We start from the raw sequence: 19826 nt of genomic DNA, 5'->3' as shown, positions 1-19826 counted from the left end.
TTTTTCCTTAACCTCTTGCTGTTCCTGTCACATTAGCATAGAATAACAAAAAACACTGATGTGCCAAGCCATCAGAACCAAACCAAACTGAAAGCAGAGGTATGTATTGAATTGTATTGTTGCATCCCTATGATTTATATATTCTGCCTAACCATCAGTTTAATCCCTCTGAATTAGAAATATAAGATAAACTCTGTCTTGCTGTGAAAAGCCACAATTGCTGTATTTAGTCTATGTTATGTATCAGCAAACATCAGATTTTTGGCATATCCAGATTTTATCCAGATGGGTTTTTAAAAGTCTCGTCAGCACACACACACACACAAAAAAATCTGAAATGATTTTCTTTTTTTCCAATTCTTATTCAACCCACATTTGGAGGTGGTTTAAAATGCAATTCCAATCTGATTTACGGGACACAACATTAAAGGGTTAGTTCACCCAAAAATGAAAATTCCGTCATTTATTACTCACCCTCATGTCATTTCACACCCGTAAGACCTTCGTTAATCTTCGGAACACAAATTAAGATATTTTTGTTGAAATCTGATGGCTCCGTGAGGCCTACATAGCCAGCAATGACATTTCCTCTCTCAAGATCCATTAATGTACTAAAAACATATTTAAATCAGTTCATGTGAGTACAGTGGTTCAATATTAATATTATAAAGCGACAAGAATATTTTTGGTGCGCCAAAAAAAAACCAAAATAACGACTTATATAGTGATGGCCGATTTCAAAACACTGCTTCAGGAATCTTCGGAGCATAATGAATCAGCGTGTCAAATCAGCGGTTCAGAGCGCTAAAGTCACGTGATTTCAGCAGTTTGGCGATTTGACACGCGATCCGAATCATGATTCGACACGCTGATTCATAATGCTCCGAAGCTTCATGAAGCAGTGTTTTGAAATCAGCCATCACTACGTAAGTCATTATTTTGTTTTGTTTTTTATCCCATGTTGTGTGGCATACAACACATTGTCCTTCATTATCCTGGTCACCGATGTAGTACTCACAGTTGGGACAATAAATGTGACATTGTAGGTGACCTTCTACAGGCTTAAGCTCTTTTAAGAACAGATGCTTTGAGGTTAACTGTGTGTTTCCTGGAAAGTGAATATTGATCAAATCAAGGAGATCAGAGAGAGCCATGCCTGTGAGTCCATGTCTCAAAACAAATGAAAGTATAAGTAAAAAACTCTGAGCTTGGGTTAGTCGTGAACCAGTGTAAAGTGGCTCTTCATTTTCCAGAGGAAACTGTTCATGACTGACTTCTCCAAGATGAGATTCCTCATTTGCTGACTCATCAGGAATAAAAGGGAATATTCTTCTTCACTTCCAATAATGGATCCAAGACTGTCATCAGGAATACAGTTACTGGTATTTGGTGAAGCTTGGCTGCAATTAGGTTCATCATTGAAGTGAGGTTCACTCTCTGTTGAACATTTATCTTCAAACAAGAGTGGGGAAGTAGGACTTCTGGGAATAGAATCTCCACAGTCAACATGCAGGCTCTATAATACAAATTCTGATTAGCAATGTTATTTGACTTCATAACTATTGGATAAACTGATTCATGTCAGGCACACCTGATTAATCAGTTCATACAGTAGTGTAGGATAGGTAATAAATAAGTTGTACCTTAATTTGAGGACGTAGTGGAGTTGTTGCAAGTCTAAAATAATATATAATATTCACCTGCCCCATTGATATTTGTAAAACTAAAGGGCACATTACGGCCATGTGTTTTCCTTCAGAATATCACTTTAGTTCTTCAGTGAACTAGTCAAAAGTTTAACTACACCCAATTCAGTAGAACTAGCGAGATTAATCAGAAACATAACTTTCAACAAATTTCACTTTACTGTCCTGGTCTCTGCTCTACCATTTTGCTGATCTTGCGAGTGCACTAAACGGGCATCATGCTAATGCTCTGACTGATGGTGAGATGACCAGGGCATTCATTCTAGCCTCCCACCTGCAGACAGCCATATATTCAACTAAACACCACACAGTTGAAACTTACACAGACTTCAGCTCGTCCTGACAAACTTTGTTGTCCACTGAGAGGAACCCAAGGTTCAGAATCATCATCAGTTACCTAAAGAAACAGATTACAAAATAAAAATCCATAGATAGTTTACAAGCCAACCTCCATGTTACCAAAATGAAACATGTCTAGTTCTTAAAGCCGGTGATACACTGGCTGCGTGGTGTGAGCGTCTCAGCTGCATGGCGTGTCCGTTTTTATTTCGGCTCCCATGTTAACAGGTTAGAGCTTGCAGACTGCCTGCGTAACACGCGCGTCTCGCAGAAAACACGTGCATGCTAGAAATAGAACCAACGCCTATTTTTCATGTGACACGCAAGCGTGTTGGAAGCGTTTCCAGGCAAAATAGAATAGGAAAAGATGTTTATATATCAATTTGACATGAAGACATATTAATAAATGACATTTTAATGTTTGAAAGTCTAGGTTTTGACATAAATGCAGATATAAATGTAATTGTTACTTTTTAAAATTGATTTTCCAAAACTGCACCTGTCAATACAGAACAAAATATTCCGTAAGCCTTTTTTGCCTTCAATACTGCCGACATTGTCTTTGCTGCTATATATTTATGTTTAACATGAAGTATAGGCCTTCCACAACTCTCTCGCCATATGTTGAATATACCACCAATGAGAATTATCATGTCACCTAGCAGCAGCAGCATCGCGTCAGACATGTTTCTGGTGTGCAAAGACATAGAAAACGCGACGCAGCCGGCACGCAACAGAAACGCCATGCAGCCATATGTTGCCGGCCTAAGATATGTCTAAGAAAAAACCTGAAATGTACTATACACATTATACTCACTGTAATGTGTCCGACATCATGTGCATCTTTCGAACCATTGTCAAAGTCGTAGTGAGAGGAATTTTCATTCAGGGTCTGTGTTTAGAAAAAAAATACAAAGTATTGATTAACCTTTGTCACATGCACAGCCGCCAGCCACCAACAGGATGTAGCATGTTCTTTGTAACCTAATAATTACTATTAACACACAAATACATTTTACACTTTGTGCTCAAACCAAAATGCTCAACAAAACTTGAGCTGGCTTGGTCGATATCAGCATTAATCAAATATGTTATAACTCTATTAATGATAGTGCTACTGGCCAGAATCTTGCAAAAGTTGAAAGCATACAAAGATTTCAGTAGTCGGTACCGATACCATTAAAGGGGTGGTATAATGCCTTTTTCACAAGATGTCAAATAAGTCTTTGATGTCCCCAGATTGTATATGTGAAGTTCTGTCTTGATAATCTATACACCGTGTTCCCAGGGGAGGGGTTAATGTAAATTTTAGGATTGGTGATGTCACTAACCCAGGAGGAAGCTTGTGTAGTCTCTGCCAGCTGTTTTGTAGTCCATAAAAAACGATTTCTTTAAAAGCAAATATCTCCCTTGGCTTTGTTGTTTATGCTCAAACTGCAACGTTACACAGTAACTAAAGTTAGAAAAGTGAATTCATAATCAACCACCCCTTTAACATTTTACGGTTCTCTGTGCCAATTTCGGTACCACAGCAAAATAGAACTATTTTCCTCATTTATTTAACTATATGAACAAATATATATTATATATATAATTACATTCAATGACTTTACTTATGATTACCGTCATAAATACTAAGTATATAAGCATTGAAGGCTACGTGTAAATATCAAGTGAAAAAGTTAAACCAAACTTTTATTTTGACTTATTATTATTTTTGGTTGCCGTGACTTTTTGAGTTTCTGTGTGTGTGTATATATGACAATAGTTTTCTCAAATAAAACGGTAAAATGCTCATGAAGTGACTCTCAGAGTGGCTCTGGAGATGAATTTCATCATGCCATCATACCGTGAGGCAGCAGAGACTGAAAACCGTCACTCTTGCTTCAGTGTGTGTGAGGTAAATTTAAACCGCACGTCTGCACAATTCATTCACACAGAGGCAAGCAGAACATGCAGGATTAATATTTAAAGGGGTGGTTGATTATGATTTCACTTTTCTAACTTTAGTCGGTGTGTAATGTTGCTGTTTGAGCATAAACAACATCTGCTAAGTTACAACGCTCAAAGTTCAAAGCAAAGGGAGATATTTGCTTTTAAAGAAATAGTTTTTTAAGGACTACAACAAATGGCTGGTAGAAACTACACAAGCTTCCTCCCGGGTTAGTGACATCACCAATCCTAACATTTACATAAACCCCTCCCCCGGGAACGCGATTTATCATGACAGAATATGCTAATACAATGACTAGAAGATAACTACACATAAGCTACATATATTCATCAACTAAACATTCAGAAATGTCCTGTAGCTTCTACATGTTGTCACAGATTCTCGAGTCTCTCCATCATTGTCTGACTTCGGTTTGAACATAAACATTGATATTTTCAGTGCATGTCTGTGTGAGGTAAATGGACACATGCTGTTGAAGCTCTACCTCCTGTGCTGAGACCAACAGCTAATTTGCATTTAAAGGGCCAGACACAAAACGGTGCGTTTTTGCTCACCCTCAAAAGTGATAACTTTAACATGCTATATAAAAATTTTGTGGGGCATTTTGAGCTAACGCCCGTTTCACACATACTCCGTGTGCGGTCCGTGTTGCGGTGCGTATGCGGTGCAGGTGCTTTCACATATGCTGTGTTTGCAGTGTGTAACTGATCCGCGGCTGTACCACAAACACATTTACTCACTATTTTTATTACCAACTAGCTACCAAAGTACCGGTACTTTGAAAACACTAAACTGTATAGATAGATATTACTTCTTCATTTATAAAAAGTACTGATATTGTCATTGTTATATTAAACACGGTTATCACACATCGCAGAATTCCCTCACATTGAGCAGGCCTTTTGTACATTATACTTGCAGTAACGTGAAGGACAGAATCATTGTCTGAGTTACATTATGTATCACAACTATCTTGCTAACTAACACTTAAACCCCATTCATTGTGGAGCAGAGTGCGTCAGTTCTTTATAATGTGACTATTCTGTATCCACTCTACATTAAATATCTTAGCTGAAAATAACTGATAAGCTCACAATTGTGAGCAGGTCGATATAATATTTAGTTTTCCAGCACTTGAAACTTACATTGATCTCTTCTGTAGTTTCTGATAGTCTTTCTGAAGATGGTTCACTTACGGGGATCCAGGCATCAGAACTGGCATGAGCTTTTGGCTAAACAAAAGAAAGGACAGTTTCAACATAATCAATGCAACAAATTCGACCAAAATCTGTAACTCAACGACAGTCTAAAAAAGCATATTGCAAGATAACTAACAATATTGTCATTGCCAAAATGTACTCGTAGGCTGCACATATTTTAAGATATTAATGAAGACCTCTGTGCAGGAGATGCATCTGGCAATACAATAGTATTTATTTAAAATAAGAAGACAAATAGTTATTCTTTCTATTTTGTGACAAGTAGGATGTTCTGGCTAAAGACAGCACAGCACAAGTAAGGTCTAGTTTTACATTTACATGTTTAAAGTTCATGACTTACCAGATCCTGGTTTGGCTGATCGATCTTGGTCTCCCTCATTTCTTTCCTGGGTACAAGTGATAGAAAACACAGATTCACATTTATCTTTGAAACATTAAATTATTTAAATGTTTAGCTCAGAGCTTGTGTTGCCCTTCTGAGAAAATACATGCATCTATGAAATAAAAATGCTACTGTGACGTGATCATATTAATAGATGCAAAAGATAAATGGTGTAATCAGGGGTTCTCAAGGTTGCGACCCAAAAGTGGGTCATGGAACCGTCCTGGGTGGATCACGGACAGCTGGTCAAAGAAAAGTAAATAATATTTAATGCGCATCTGATGTTGGTCATGTCTTTTATTGTGGAAAAGTAACTTATCTGTGGCCATAATACCTTTGTGCCCTTTTGATTATTTTATTAACTTTTGCCCCTGCAGTTGTCACTCATAGAAATATGCTTTGTATTGAGAGATGCATATAAGTAAAATATCTCATTTTGTGTGTCTCCATGTTGTGCAGTTTGATATTTATTTAATTCACTTCTGTACATGTAGGTTGTCATGCTTCTCATTTTCTCATGAATGTACTCTGAAATACACTTGCTCAAGAAAATAAGTATTTATGTTAAAAACTTGTGAATAATACACAGTGATGGGCAAGCTACATGGAAATTGTAGTGAGCCAAGCTATCTGTTACACTTTCACAAATAAAGCTTCACAACAAAATAGTTACAAAATAGCGGCCACATATGCGCCCAGCGGCCATAGCTACTCTCTTCTATGTTGAGAATCCCTGTGCTAAATGCTTGTAGATATATTAGCCTTGTTGCATATAATGTTATGTCATCCCAAGTTGCCTTTCTTTGGCGACATCATGGCTGTAGAGTCCTATTCAGAGCAATACAAATAAAATGAACTATCCCCTTGTCATCCCTGCCTCACAAATCAGCTTGAGACAAAAGATAACGTTAGTTAGCATTATCATGTGTTGCATAAATCAGCCAGAATCAAGCCAAAAAAACCCTTTTTTTCCATAACCGTCTTGTTCTTCTTGGAATATCCATTTGATCAGAACCTGGAAGAATATATTTCCTTTTCAATCGGACTCGGTCCATTTTCTTTGTCAGCAGGCTACTCTCACTCAGCACCTACTGCTTAGCGCGACGAAGGACTGAGCTCGCGCATGCGTAATGATTTAAGCGGAAAGGTGTGATTCAGGCGCGCTCTGGGCTCGAAGAGAGGACAGAGGAGCACTCTTGCGCATGCGTAATGCTTGAGCGGGAAGGTGTGATTCAGGCGCGAGGAGACTCAGGAGAGGACTGTTAATCAGACAGCATCAAGCAGGCGGTAAAAAAAATGTCAAAATATAAGTTTGCCCTTGTTAGTTGGGCGGAGGGACCCGACAAAGACCAAACCAGCATAATTCCCATCAGTTGGATTATCGATTTCGACCCAGCTGATACTGACAAGAAATACAGGTGCTGGTCATATAATTAGAATATCATCAAAAAGTTGATTTATTTCACTAATTCCATTCAAAAAGTGAAACTTGTATATTATATTCATTCATTACACACAGACTGATATATTTCAAATGTTTATTTCTTTTAATTTTGATGATTATAACTGACAACTAAGGAAAATCCCAAATTCAGTATCTCAGAAAATTAGAATATTGTGAAAAGGTTCAATATTGAAGACACCTGGTGCCACACTCTAATCAGCTAATTAACTCAAAACACCTGCAAAGGCCTTTAAATGGTCTCTCAGTCTAGTTCTGTAGGCTACACAATCATGGGGAAGACTGCTGACTTGACAGTTGTCCAAAAGACGACCATTGACACCTTGCACAAGGAGGGCAAGACACAAAAGGTCATTGCAAAAGAGGCTGGCTGTTCACAGAGCTCTGTGTCCAAGCACATTAATAGAGAGGCGAAGGGAGGGAAAAGATGTGGTAGAAAAAAGTGTACAAGCAATAGGGATAACCGCACCCTGGAGAGGATTGTGAAACAAAACCCATTCAAAAATGTGGGGGAGATTCACAAAGAGTGGACTGCAGCTGGAGTCAGTGCTTCAAGAACCACTACGCACAGACGTATGCAAGACATGGGTTTCAGCTGTCGCATTCCTTGTGTCAAGCCACTCTTGAACAACAGACAGCGTCAGAAGCGTCTCGCCTGGGCTAAAGACAAAAAGGACTGGACTGCTGCTGAGTGGTCCAAAGTTATGTTCTCTGATGAAAGTAAATTTTGCATTTCCTTTGGAAATCAGGGTCCCAGAGTCTGGAGGAAGAGAGGAGAGGCACACAATCCATGTTGCTTGAGGTCCAGTGTAAAGTTTCCACAGTCAGTGATGGTTTGGGGTGCCATGTCATCTGCTGGTGTTGGTCCACTGTGTTTTCTGAGGTCCAAGGTCAACACAGCCGTATACCAGGAAGTTTTAGAGCACTTCATGCTTCCTGCTGCTGACCAACTTTATGGAGATGCAAATTTCATTTTCCAACAGGACTTGGCACCTGCACACAGTGCCAAAGCTACCAGTACCTGGTTTAAGGACCATGGTATCCCTGTTCTTAATTGGCCAGCAAACTCGCCTGACCTTAACCCCATAGAAAATCTATGGGGTATTGTGAAGAGGAAGATGCGATATGCCAGACCCAACAATGCAGAAGAGCTGAAGGCCACTATCAGATCAACCTGGGCTCTTATAACACCTGAGCAGTGCCACAGACTGATCGACTCCATGCCACGCCGCATTGCTGCAGTAATTCAGGCAAAAGGAGCCCCAACTAAGTATTGAGTGCTGTACATGCTCATACTTTTCATGTTCATACTTTTTAGTTGGCCAAGATTTCTAAAAATCCTTTCTTTGTATTGGTCTTAAGTAATATACTAATTTTCTGAGATACTGAATTTGGGATTTTCCTTAGTTGTCAGTTATAATCATCAAAATTAAAAGAAATAAACATTTGAAATATATCAGTCTGTGTGTAATGAATGAATATAATATACAAGTTTAACTTTTTGAATGGAATTAGTGAAATAAATCAACTTTTTGATGATATTCTAATTATATGACCAGCACCTGTATTTTGTTGAATGCCGTACAACAAATCACAAGAAGCCTACTACTGGATGGCCCGTCGAACACACTTTTGTTCTTCAGTTAGCAGGCAAGTACACACACTCAGACTTATTTCCTACCAGTTATTGTGTTAGCAAATACAGCTACAGAATGTCTGTTCTTCTGTTTATCTATCAAAATATGTATCCCATATTTTACTGTTTTATAATGGCTAACTAGCTCTAATTGTGTAAATGAAGTTTGTCAGAAACAGTAGTTTTTGTTAGAAGGTTAAAAGACTAGCAATTATTACTATCAGAATATAGGCTAAAGAGTGTTTGTTCAGTAACAGGAGTCTCCATGTCTCTCCATCTCTTTAATAAACAGAAACTACTTTTTCAGGTAGGTGACAAATGTCAGCCAATCAGAAAAGAGTACCCATTTATTAGCTTGAATTTTATAATGTTTCAGTTCTATTTTTTTTTTTTTTTTTTCAGCTCAATTAATTGTGTCATCACTTTAAATGATTTAATCTGTATCCTGTGTGTAAAGTAATGTCAAGTAATGACGTCACGACGCCCAAGCCCTATTCTCTCTCCTGGTTGGACAAAATTGGAACTGAAACTAAACTGAAAATGCATTTTCTGTTTAATAAAGATCTAGAGAGACATGGAGACTCCTGTTACTGAACAAACACTCTAATGAACGATCATAATATAGAGCTATTTAACAATTATTTTACAAAAAACAAAAACAAAAAAATACTTAACCTCAAGATTATGTACAAAGGAACATTTATTTTTTTAAAATGTACAGTGAGTGTTAAGTTTGTTGATCACTACAGTATCACTGCAAGGTCTTTTTCCATTGGCCAAGTGGTTTACAGGATTAAAATCAATTCCATACATAAACACATAGGCTACATAATTGAAAAACACAATTATTTTTTATTTATTCTGTAGTATTTATTATTCATTGTTGTAATGGTGTTGATTTTTGGCATTAAGAAAATCTATCCTTCTACATGATTGTAGAAAAAGAGGCTACACTCAGAGCTGCTGAGCGGGAACTATATCCAGCTGACATGCCGGGCAAGAGGGTGAGAAAAGCAAAATGCCTAGACTTTGGTGATGAAGATACCAGTACTGGCAACAAAGCCTCTGGCTCTGGAAATCCAAAACAGGTAATTAAACAGCAAAGATTGATATATCAGATTAGGGATCATTTGTGTATTGGATTATCCATAATTAAATATTAAAAATGAACATCTTTGCCCTATAGAAAAAGGCCAAGGTTGCTGCACAAAGACGGGCGGAGGAGGAATTACTGTCTGAGGACAGTCAGTTCAGAGCAGAATTGTCAAGCCAGGAAAACGACCTTACCAGAGACCTTACCAGAGACCAGAGAGACATCAAGGCCTTACAGAAAGAAAATGCCAATGGAACATGGTAGTTAAAGGCAAGTATTAAGTATTATATCATCAAATATTACTCTAAATCAAATGGTATTAATTCATTTATACCTGAAGGTGATTCTAAATACGCTTTCTTAATCTAGAAAGCAAATCGCTGCCCACCTATGTGGTCAGATAGGTTGACCGCATGCATTTTCAGAGCATGTTTGAAGAATAAATAAAAAATAATAATACCTCTTTATATTTATATAGCGCTTTTCAAAATACTCTTAAGACGCTTTACAAAAGAAAGAAAGAAACAAACAACTTTATTGATAAATTACTATCTAAAAGACTAAGAACTTAATGAACAAAAATCACTTGAATCAAAAAGAAGAAAATTAGTAGGGGAATGGAAGTCTAAAAATGTGGGTTTTGACAATGTCAAGGTTGACCCTTGACGAAACATATTTGTCACTCACACAGGCATAAGCAGAGAAATTAGGTTGCAATTTGTTCCATGTGATTGTGCAAGTAACAAGTATCAACCATCGGTTACAGTCTGTATCATTTTACTGATTGCTACTGTCTAATGAGCCATGTGTGCAAACAAGAATGATATACTGTACATCCATGTCAGTCCTATTACTTGTTCCTGTTTCGATGTGTTTATTTTAATAATGTCAATTGATTTGTAGCTTCTTGGACAGTTCAGCTCTAAATGGGTTCCTTTTAGAAAACTGGAGATGTGGTTTTCAGGCACATATTGGCTTCTATGGTTGTTGTCTGTATAATCTTGTTGCACTTTTTTTTTCTTAGAAATTCCAGCGTTGTTGGTGGACGTGAGAAAGCTTGTCTCCTTCAACAATGCCACCAACAAAGATGTTGTCGACCGCCCCACCAAAGATGTTGATGACCCTGGTGCTGGCCCAGGTGAAACGTCACTTTGCACACCTTGCAGACCTTCACAAGTAAGTATTTATTAATTGGTAAATTTTGAACAAACTTTAAAAATTAAAGCTTTTTTTGCCATTCTATTGCTTGTGGTGATTTTCCTTGTTTATTTCTTATTTATTTCTTATTTTTTTTGTTTGTTTACAAAAGGTGAAAATCGGGAATGATGGAACAGTCACTGTCTCGTCACATTGTTGGGAGACTGCAAAAGCTAGTACCACCCCCAATGGGATGGCACGGGTGCTACTGATGGGGCTCTTCAGTGTAGATGTCCTCCTCAAGTCCAACCTGAAAGGAGGAGTCAGCAAGCTAGATCCCACTGCTGATTGTCGGCAGGCTCTCGACCCGAGGAAACTTCAAGCTTTACTAGGTAAATAGTTTTCAGAGCTGGTGCTTTCCAGAATCTACCAGGTGGGGGGAGGGGGTCGAGATTTTCTTAAACCAGAGGGGCAGCAGGAGGAGTGAGGAAGGGTAGAGTACGATAATCATTGTTGTTCTGTTCCACGGATGCTGTTGTTAACCAGTTTCCAACGGCCAAGGAAGCTGATGTCAGAAAATCCATCAACAGTAGAATCTGCGAGCTAAGACACCAGGTGAAGTGCAAAAGTGTGGTCGTTTAAATCAGCGAAGAACCAAGATGGACTCCTAACCAGGATAACGCACTGTTCTTTTGGCATATTTCTTTGCACAGTTCCACAGTTTTAATTTATTTATAATTATTTTTGTTTTGATTTTTCTTTATAGAAATTTTATTTATATTTTATAACAGCACTACTGAATGTTTAAAATAGTGCAACATTTTTAAATGGTACCATTGAACAGAAAATATACAAAATATAAATTATAAATGAAAGCAATTTCAATGACCAATGTCTGTTACATTTATCTGACCATATGCAAGGCCTCTTGTGGTTTTAATACCGGTAGGCCTGTGTAGCTCTGTTACAGGCAGAAGGGAGCGGAGACACAGGTAAGGATTAACAGGTTTATTTCAGGTAAAGCAGAGCGTGATCAGAGTGCAGGTGAGTGATGGCAGATGAATAGGTCGATGAGCCGATGAACTGGAACTGATACTTGTCTGTGTTCTCTTAGGGAGCGTGGATGTCGGGAGACGTGGAACAGACGAACACACAGGAGAAGCACAGGAGACGAGGAGACACAAGGAATCACTGTGGACGCTGGAGACAGGTAAGTAGTCGAGTAAGGGAGTCCTGGAGGTAAGTGAACACTGGTATGTGTTAACGAGACCGGACAGTGACTGAGTGAACTGGCGTGACTTTTATGTGGCTGTGGTGATGAGTGTGAATGAGCGTCAGGTGTGGCTTGTCAGTACTCAGGAGAGGGAGTGCGATGTGATTGGGTGAGTGTAGAGCCTGGCGTGTCTGTGACATTACCCCCCCCTCCACGGTCCGCTCCTGAGGACCGCGGACCCCGACGTCGTGGTGGTCGACCTCTGCCTCGGGGGGCTGGCTTGCTGGGGTGTCTGGCGTGGAAGTCGTCAAGGAGGCTGGGATCTAGGAGATCATTCCTCGGGACCCATGAGCGTTCTTCGGGACCATAGCCTTCCCAGTCGACCAGGTATTCAAGGGACCCTCCACGACGCCGGGAGTCCAGGATGTCTTTCACCTGGTAGGCTACCCCGTCTTCTGCGATGAGTGGAGGAGGGGGATCTTCGGGGTCGCCAGGCTCTGTGGAGGGAAGAACAGAGGGATGGTGAGGCTTCAGGAGTGACACATGGAAAACTGGGTGAATGCGATACTCAGGTGGGAGTTGCAGGTGATAGGTGACGGGGTTGACTTGCCGGATGATGGTGAAGGGGCCAACGAACCTAGGACTCAGCTTCCTACAGGGCAGGCGCATCTTGATGTCCCGGGTTGACAGCCAAACCTTCTGCCCTGGTTGGAAGTTGGGTGCGTGGGAGCGTCGAAGGTCGGCTGTCAACCTGCGCCTGCGTAGGGCTCGCTGGAGTTGCAGATGTGCTGAGTCCCAGACCCTCTCGCTCTCCCGGAACCAGTAATCCACCGCCGGAACGTCTGATGGTTCCCCATCCCAGGGGAAAAGTGGGGGCTGGTAGCCGAGCACGCATTGGAAAGGTGTAAGGCCTGTAGTGGGTTGACGGAGTGAGTTCTGGGCGTACTCGGCCCAGCCCAGGAACTGGTTCCAGGAGTCCTGGTGGCCGTGACAGAAGGTACGTAGGAAACGGCCGATCTCCTGTATCTTCCTCTCCGTCTGCCCGTTCGTCTGTGGATGGTATCCGGAGGAGAGACTTATGGTCACACCTAGGAGTTTGAAGAAGGCCTTCCAGACTCGGGAGGTGAATTGGGATCCACGGTCTGATACAATGTCTTCAGGTAATCCAAAGTAGCGAAATACATGGTTGAATAATAGTTCTGCCGTTTCCATGGCAGTGGGGAGTCCAGGCAGGGGAATTAAACGACAGGACTTGGAAAAGCGGTCGACGATAACCAGCACACATGTGCATCCATCAGAGACGGGAAGGTCGGTAATGAAATCCACTCCTAGGTGTGACCAGGGACGAGTGGGAACGGGCAGAGGCTGGAGTTTTCCGGAGGGAAGATGGCGTGGACTCTTGGAGACGGCACATTCCCTGCACCCTTGTACGTACCTTCTGACGTTGGATGTCATGTTGGGCCACCAGAAGCGCTGTTTTAACAGCGAGAGGGTTTCGTTGACCCCAGGGTGGCCAGTGCCCAGTGAAGTATGGGTTGAATGGATGAGGGGTGTGCGTCGTGACCGGGGTACATACTTCAATCCGGGGGGACAACCCGGCGGAATGCTGGTGGAGGCATTGGACTCGGGGAGCGTCTCTTCCGACCAGGAGATGGGACTCACTACGAGTCTTTCGGGGATGATGGGCTCTGGATCCTCGTTGCTCTCATCGAGGCTGTGGATACGAGATAGGGCATCGGCTTTCACATTCTTCGATCCAGGGCGGTAGGAGATGGTGAAATTAAATCTCGTGAAGAACAGAGCCCATCTGGCCTGGCGGGGGTTTAGTCTCTTGGCATCTCGTAAGTATCCTAGGTTCTTGTGGTCTGTTAAGACTACGAAGGGGTGTTTGGCTCCCTCAAGCCAATGCCTCCATTCCTCTAGGGCAAGTTTGATGGCGAGGAGTTCGCGGTTGCCGATGTCATAATTAACTTCCGCCGGGTTGAGTTTCCTGGAGAAGAAAGCGCATGGATGGAGTCTGCTGGGATTCCCCTGCTGCTGGGATAATACCGCTCCCACTCCGGTGGTTGAGGCGTCAACCTCGACGATGAAGGGGAGCTCTGGGTCAGGGTGAGCCAGGAGGGGAGTGGTCGTGAAGGCGGTCTTGAGGGCCTCAAAGGCTTGGGTGGCTGCTGGGGTCCAGGACAGAGACTTGGGCTTACCACGGAGGAGGTTGGTGAGTGGACCGGTGATGGAACTGTAGTGCTGGATGAAACGGCGGTAGAAGTTGGCAAATCCTAGGAATCTTTGTAACTCTTTAATAGTGGAGGGAATGGGCCATTCTTTCACTGCTGTGACCTTCCTCTCGTCCATGCGGACGCCACTGTGGTCGATGTTGTAGCCGAGGAATTGCACGGAAGGCTGATGGAAGGTGCACTTCTCGGCTTTCAGGAAGAGGTGGTAATCTCTCAGGCGTTGGAGGACCTCCGCAACGTGTCGGCGATGTTCGGCCAGGCTCCGGGAGTAGATCAAAATGTCGTCAATGTAGACCAGGACAGACCGGTGCAGGAACTCCCGGAGCACCTCATGCATGAAGTCTTGGAATACGGAGGGGGCGTTGACCAGTCCATACGGCATGACGAGGTACTCATAATGGCCAGTAGGGGTCACGAAAGCTGTTTTCCATTCGTCCCCCTCACGTATTCTGATGAGGTTGTACGCGCTGCGGAGGTCCAGCTTGGTGAACACAGTGGCGCCGCGTAGATGTTCCAGGGCTGCTGGGACGAGAGGAAGGGGGTAACGGAACTTTACGGTGATTTGGTTGAGTGCTCGATAATCAATGCAGGGCCGCAAGCCTCCGTCCTTCTTAGCCACGAAGAAAAAACTAGAAGCAGCAGGGGAAGTGGACGGTCGGATGTAACCTTGCTTGAGAGCCTCGTCGATGTACTCCTCCATGGCTTTCTCCTCCGGAACGGATAGGGAGTATATCTTCCCTCTGGGCACTGGCTCACCTGGGATGAGGTCAATGGCACAGTCCCATGGCCGGTGGGGAGGCAGCTTGGAGGCTTGCTTAGGACAGAAGACATCTCTGAAGTGGGAGTAACAGGCTGGGATGTCCGTGGAACGTTTCTCGAGAGGGCTTTCCACTGTAGTAGCCCCGACTTGGATTTCATGGGAACTTGGAGAACTGGACGCAGGGAGTTCGGGGAAACAGTCCTGGAAACATTGGTTACCCCACTTCAGGATCTCTCCTGTCCTCCAGGAGATGGTGGGGTTGTGCTGCTCAAGCCATGGGCGCCCTAGGATCACGTCAGATGTAGACTCCTCCAGAACCAGCAGCTGAATCTCCTCGGTGTGGAGCACTCCCACTTGGAGACGGAGGGGTCCCACGCTGTAACGTACCTTCCGTAAGGGTTTTCCTGTTATCGCGTGGATCTGGTAGATCTTCGGCGTTGGGGTGGTCTTGAGATGCAGCTGGCGACAGAGGGCTCCGGAGATGAAGTTTCCAGCTGACCCAGAATCGAGGAGCGCACTGGCTGAAAGACAAAGTTCAGCAGCAGTAAGTGTTACTACAATTGTGAGTGGTTTCATTTTATTCAGAGTGGGCAGGATGGCACTCACCAAAGACCGGGCAGGACGTAGGGGGCATTCAGCGATATAATGCCCGGCACCACCACAATACAAACAGAGATTCTGGGTCAGCCTCCTCTGTCGCTCAGCTGCTGAAAGGCGTGAGTGCTCAATTTGCATGTTGTCGTTTGCTGGTTCTGGGGAGCTGACGGACTCTGGCTGGCGGGAAATGAAGGGGAATAGCGGCTGGCCCTGGTGCTCTTCTAAGCACAGCTGCATACGAGTGGCGAATCTGATAGACAACTGAATGAATTTCTCGAGCCCGATGGAGTCCTCGTATGCAGCGAGATGCAACCGCACACGGGGATCGAGGCCTTGACGATACGTGGTAATCAAAGCCTGCTCATTCCAGCCACTTGCAGCAGCGAGGGTACGAAACTGGAGGGCATAATCAGACACAGTTAGTGCACCTTGCTTTAAATTGCATAATCTCTCACCAATCGACGAGTCCCAGGCGGGTTTACCAAAAACTTCCTTGAAGTGGGTTGTAAAACTTGACAAGGATGATACAACGGGGTTGTTTAGGTTCCAGAGAGGTTCAGCCCATCGCAGTGCTTTCCCGTGAAGCTGAGAGATTATGAAAGCCACTTTTGAACGATCGTCAGGATATAAGTGCGGTTGCATCTCCAGGACCAGCGAACATTGCAGGAGGAAACCGTTGCAATCCTCCGCCAGACCAGAGAAGGGCGCCGGTTTGGCCATGGGACTGGCGACCACGGGAGGTGAAGGAGCTGTGGCGGTGGATGCGGAAGTGTTCGCTGGTGTCGTTGTCATGGAGGTGCTGGTGAAGGTGCGACGAAGTGCATCGACCAGTTCTTGAATGGGATCCGGGGTGCTCATGCTGTTACCTGGGCGGTGTCGGTCCGGTCTTCTGTTACAGGCAGAAGGGAGCGGAGACACAGGTAAGGATTAACAGGTTTATTTCAGGTAAAGCAGAGCGTGATCAGAGTGCAGGTGAGTGATGGCAGATGAATAGGTCGATGAGCCGATGAACTGGAACTGATACTTGTCTGTGTTCTCTTAGGGAGCGTGGATGTCGGGAGACGTGGAACAGACGAACACACAGGAGAAGCACAGGAGACGAGGAGACAAGGAATGTGGACGCTGGAGACAGGTAAGTAGTCGAGTAAGGGAGTCCTGGAGGTAAGTGAACACTGGTATGTGTTAACGAGACCGGACAGTGACTGAGTGAACTGGTGTGACTTTTATGTGGCTGTGGTGATGAGTGTGAATGAGCGTCAGGTGTGGCTTGTCAGTACTCAGGAGAGGGAGTGCGATGTGATTGGGTGAGTGTAGAGCCTGGCGTGTCTGTGACAAGCTCTTTATTATCTGCCTGATTAAAAGAAAATAAAGGTGGCTTTTGATAGATTACCCATTCATTAGTCTGTGTTAATATATGGTATAAAGGTTTGCACATATATTGCAGATTGCTACATGTAAATGTACTGTATATATCACCATAGATGTATATACATTGTATGTGCATGTTCTCATATGTACACATATTGTGTATATATTTTAATATATATTTCCATATAATATTACACATTTAAAATATATTCCACAATATATTGAGCATATATCTGTACATATATTTCATGTATATAATTCCATATAGTTTTACATATATCTAAAATGTATTCCACAATATATTGAGCACATATCTGTACATATATTTCATGTATATAATTCCATGTAATTGTACATATATTTAAAATATATTCTACCATATATTAAACATACATGTGACACTATATCTTTACATATATTACCAAAACATTTTCCCATATAAATCTAAATGCATTATGGTGGATATTTATAAATATAATATTGCATATATTTTGGGATATATAAACACATATATTATATATTCATTTTCAATATATTGTAATATATTGAAAGCGGCAATCATTTATATATTTGGCAATATATTGCAATATATTACATGAAAATATAATATAGTGTATAATATATGTATCATCAATATATTATTCAATGTATTCAAATATATAATATACTGGAAAATAAAAAGGGAAAATAATATATTACAATATATTTTAAGAAATATATTGGTAAATATATTTTCTTTTCGTAAGGGACATGACTATTGATTGTGACTCAGCAATAGTGTATAGTTTAACAACACTTGTGTGTGTTTACTCGTGGTTTATGAGGTCACACGACTATTGAATGTGACTCAGCAGTAGAGTATAGTTTTACAACACTTGTGTGTGTTTACTCGTGGTTTATGAGGACACACATGACTATTGAATGTGACTCAGCAGTAGAGTATAGTTTTACAACACTTGTGTGTGTTTACTCGTGGTTTATGAGGACACACGACTATTGAATGTGACTCAGCAGTAGAGTATAGTTTTACAACACTTGTGTGTGTTTACTCGTGGTTTATGAGGACACACGACTATTGAATGTGACTCAGCAGTAGAGTATAGTTTTACAACACTTGTGTGTGTTTACTCGTGGTTTATGAGGACACACGACTATTGAATGTGACTCAGCAGTGGACTATAGTTCAACCCTCTGGAGTCTGGAAACGCGCCAGCGCGTTTTGCAGGATTTTTTTCACATTGCAGCAAAACAGACTTAAAATACTCCGTCATTGTTTGTCATAGAGACATAAGTAATATATCAATTGAAACTATAAAATATCTTCTTTTATTTGTGTACGCTCAGAGTAAAAACAAAATGTTGTGCTTTTTGCAAAATAAAGAAAACATGATGCGTGATCTCTCGTCTCCCTCTGAACGAAGTCCAATCTGATAGTTCTTAGAAAATGAACTGTAACTTAGTGAATACTAATAACACAAAAATGAGACTTATGTCTAAAAAAACATTGAAATCTCAGGTTTTAAATTGTGTAAGTCAAATCGAAAACAAAAATTCTCTGTTTATGTAATCTGTATGAAAAGAGACATGTCAGAAGTCCGTGATTCTGCTCATTATCCGCTCACGGAACGAGCGCTATTCAGACGCAAATTCTGAGGCAGTACATGTATACATCGTCGCAATCGTGTATTTATTGTCTTAAAAAGTGTTTATCTGTATGTTAAAGTCATGGTTAGCGACCTCTGGAAGACATGCCGTTAGTTCCTGGAATGTCTTCTTCTTTAGATTAATTTGTGGACTAAAAGTGTACAGAGCGCCCTCCGGCTGCAAGTATGAATTGAAAACACAGTATCCAGCGCTCATAGTGATGACAATAAATACTGAATAAATATTACTCCTCTGTATAGAAAATTGACAAACATATGAGAATCCATCAATATTTCTCCAAAGAGGTAACATAATTGTTCAGACACTTTGCATCACAGAAATACATTATATTTTAAAGTAGCTATATAATAGAATACCATTATTTTAAATTGTAATAATATTTCTCAGTATTGCTGTTTTTTCTGTATGTTTGATATACACCATGATGAGCTTGAGACATGTTCACAGAGGGTTTTTTCACAGCCTACCTGACTGAAAGGCCTCATTATTATGCAGGTCATTACAGGTCTTTATGCGATTCTTTTGTCTTCTCAGGTGTAAATCACCCATTATTCATGATGATTCACGCCTCCACGCATACTGTGTTTCTTGACAAAAAGTGTCTTACAAAAACTAAATCAATATATTGTTTTATATGAATGAGTAGGCAGGATAATTTTTACATCATTTTCCACTTCGAGGTTCATATTGGCAGGTTCCTAAGCACCAAGCTTCTACCAATAATCCCCCCCCACTGCCTCCTCCTTCGCCACAACTCTTAAAAAACGTCTAGAGTAACCCCTCCCCCTTTGCGTCCTAAACAATATCTTAACTGCCTCCACCCTATCCCCTTCCCTAGAGCAGATCCTCCTGAACCTTAGTAATTGGGCCTTCACTATGCCCTTAAAAACGTTAGAGTGATGGTGACTGCCCCGGTGAAGTAAGGCATGCTTCTCCGTGCTCTTAAAATATACCCTTGAGTCCAGCCGCCCAGAGTCTTGAAACCCGGGCCCTTTAAAGATGATTGTGTCCAGAAAATTGATCTCATCCTCACTTTTCTCCACCTTCACCCGGATGGATG

The 19826-nt window shown here is 41.8% G+C and overlaps 1 protein-coding gene and 1 long non-coding RNA gene across 5 annotated transcripts in view; one reads left to right on the top strand and one right to left on the bottom strand.

The window, feature by feature from the left end:
• The window catches only part of LOC127510665 (gastrula zinc finger protein XlCGF8.2DB-like), a 242149-nt gene that overhangs the window by 125568 nt on the left and 96755 nt on the right, over positions 1–19826 (top strand). The window lies entirely within an intron of this gene.
• On the bottom strand, positions 2871–5607 carry LOC127510728 (uncharacterized). Its single transcript, XR_007929729.1, has 3 exons — positions 5560–5607; positions 5145–5231; positions 2871–2937 (listed from the first exon to the last, which is right to left on the bottom strand). It is a non-coding gene; the product is annotated as an uncharacterized LOC127510728 (long non-coding RNA).

This window comes from Ctenopharyngodon idella, chromosome 4 (assembly GCF_019924925.1).
Source record: "Ctenopharyngodon idella isolate HZGC_01 chromosome 4, HZGC01, whole genome shotgun sequence".
In the NCBI taxonomy this organism is placed as follows: domain Eukaryota; kingdom Metazoa; phylum Chordata; class Actinopteri; order Cypriniformes; family Xenocyprididae; genus Ctenopharyngodon; species Ctenopharyngodon idella.
The sequence above is the reverse complement of the archived record's forward strand: the minus strand, read 5'-3'. Positions and strand labels throughout refer to the sequence as shown.